This window comes from Fukomys damarensis, unplaced genomic scaffold, assembly GCF_012274545.1.
Source record: "Fukomys damarensis isolate Sample0158 unplaced genomic scaffold, DMR_v1.0_HiC HiC_scaffold_19, whole genome shotgun sequence".
In the NCBI taxonomy this organism is placed as follows: domain Eukaryota; kingdom Metazoa; phylum Chordata; class Mammalia; order Rodentia; family Bathyergidae; genus Fukomys; species Fukomys damarensis.
In genome coordinates this window covers 58,609,276-58,611,657 of record NW_022900931.1, presented here as the reverse complement: position 1 = coordinate 58,611,657, position 2,382 = coordinate 58,609,276, and the positions used below count along the sequence as shown (strand labels likewise).

General features: G+C 53.2%; 1 long non-coding RNA gene across 1 annotated transcript in view; it reads right to left on the bottom strand.

Moving 5' to 3' along the window:
* The window catches only part of LOC104868192, a 5,470-nt gene extending 5,308 nt beyond the window's left edge, over nt 1-162 (bottom strand). The window contains exon 1 of the long non-coding RNA XR_781971.2: nt 59-162. This is a non-coding gene — a long non-coding RNA (uncharacterized LOC104868192). The remainder of the gene's footprint in view (nt 1-58) is intronic.
* Nucleotides 163-2,382: the final 2,220 nt, after the last annotated feature.

Here is a 2,382-nt window from a genome sequence, read left to right as displayed (position 1 = left end):
GCTAGGTGAGCGCCAGGACAGGTAGGGACCCAGGTCAGAGTGAGTGCTCTGTCCTCACCGCAGCTGGGGAGATTCTGGCCCGATCGGGATGGGGGTCCCGGCGCCCCCACTACGCGAGGCTCCATTTGCAAACGCGCTCTAGAAAGTTCCGAATGGCACGGAAAGAGCGTCGTTTCCGAGCCCAGCCCCACCCCGGACCCACGAGAGCGCTGCGGGCACTGAGGCCGGGGCTGCCCCCCTTCTCCGTCTGGCAGCCCCTTCCGAAAACCCTGCTTTTTTAAAAAAAATTCTACTCCTGACTTACATTTATTAGGCTCAAAAGTGATAGTTTTTGCCCCAAATCAAACACAGAAAATGGCTAGCATCAGAATTTGAATCCAGATTTGTCTGTTTCTACAGTGCAGGGACCAGGCACCCATCTTTTTTTCTTTTTTTTTTTCGTACCAGGGATCAAACTCCGGTCCTTATGCTTGAGAGGCAGGCGGCCGAACCACTGAGCTAAATCCCGGCCCTTTCCTTCTTGGTTTTTTTCCCTGTTTTTTTTGGGGGGGGGCGGTGTCTGCTTGTGTGGTTTTCCTTTTTTTTTGTTTTTTTTTGTACCGGGGATCAAACTCGGGTCTTTGTGTTTGCGATGCAGGTGGCAGAACCACTAAGCTAAATCCCTGACCCCTTCTTGTGTGTTTTTTGAGGTACTGGGGATATAATCTAGGGCCTTTGAATTGAGCTATATCACATCCTCGGCCCTTTTAAAAGCTATTATTTCGAGACAGTGTCTCACTAAGTTGTCTGGATTTGGTGCAGACTTGCAGTCCTCCTGCTTCAGCCTTCCGGAGCGCTGATACCCACTGTTTCTTAGTGGGGGCTCAGTTGGTGGGCACCACCCCACACAGTGCAAGTCACTAAGCACTGTTTACACAATAACCATTATTTTATCATGACTCTGTGTGCTTCTGGAGACTGGATCCGTGGTCCACACACAGGGCTCTCATTGGGTTCGGTCAGACAATGGCTGGGGCTGGGCAGGGCGGGCCCAAAGCTGCTTCTCTCCCAGATCTAGCACCAGGGAGCCTTGAGCAGCTGCAGTGCGAACAGCTGGGGAACAGCTAGCGCTCCTCAGCTTTTCGTGTCTGTGTGCACCTGCTCTCCTCGCAGGATGACTTCCGGGTAGCCAGAAGCATGCACAGACTCAGGCAGCCCTGTGCCGAGCCAGCGCACACTGGCAAAGGCCAAATAGCCGTCACATCTCTTTTCAGTTCAGGGACTTCACAGGGCCAGCTTATAACCAGCCTTGGGTATAATTTACACCACAGAAAGCAACACATGCTATAAAGCCAAGTTCCCCACCCTGCCAGCTGCTGACCACTCGGCGTTTGGCAGGAACCACACACTCAGGCTCCACAGCTTGTGTCCCTCTCAGGACACCACCTCGGAAGTCCCTAAGCAGTGTACCCTCTGTAGTACTCTGAGAGTTAAACCAGTCAGAGACCAGTGCCAAAGACAGCACGTGGGCCTCACAGTTGAATAAGGGGCAGAACTGTGGAAGAACAGGAAATGACCAGCTTTGGAACGGTGGCCTCCCACTCATAGTGTCACCCGTCCCTGGAAACTGAGTCGGAAGTCTCCCCAGGTACCATGGCGATATTTTACAATTTTATTTTATTCTGTGGTACTGGCGATTGAATCCAGGGCTGTTGCACTGACCTAGATTCCCAGATTTCTTTAAATATTTTTACTGAATCTTGAGAAAAGGTCTCACTAGGTTGCTAAATGGCCCATACTGGTCTCAAACTCACAATCCTCCCGCCTCAGCCTCAGTATGCGCCACAGCTCCCAGCTTGTGACAACTGCTGATAACCTCCCCCGAACACACTCACTCCCAAGGGCCTGGGCAGAGGCAGTGCCAGGCCTTCTTTGCCCTGGACTGAGCCAGCCAGTAATTGACATTCAGCCATGGGGGTAGGCTGGGGAGCGCCACCAATAAGCAATTTCTGTACTTTGTATAGTGCCACTGAGGGACTGTAATATTTTTTTCCATTTTTTAATTTAGGGTTTGAGACAGGGTCTCACTATGTCGTCCAGGCTGGCTTCGAACTCACCACGTAGCCCAGGCTGATCCTCCTGCCTCAGCCTCCTGAGTGCTGGGATTACAGGCATACACCACTGTACCTGGCCTGAACTATGCTTGTTGCTCCTTGGTGAAGTCTGGTTACCCTCAAGAGCCACCCCAGCCAAGTCCCTTGATCACCAGTGACAGCGCAGCTCTGGTCCCCCACGGGGCTGATGATGACCTTGGGGAGACAGGCGGGGAGGGCCTGGCTGCGCTGACCCCTCTCGACCCGCAGGACTCTGGCAGGACGCTAGCGGGGGCGGCGATGGGCGCCC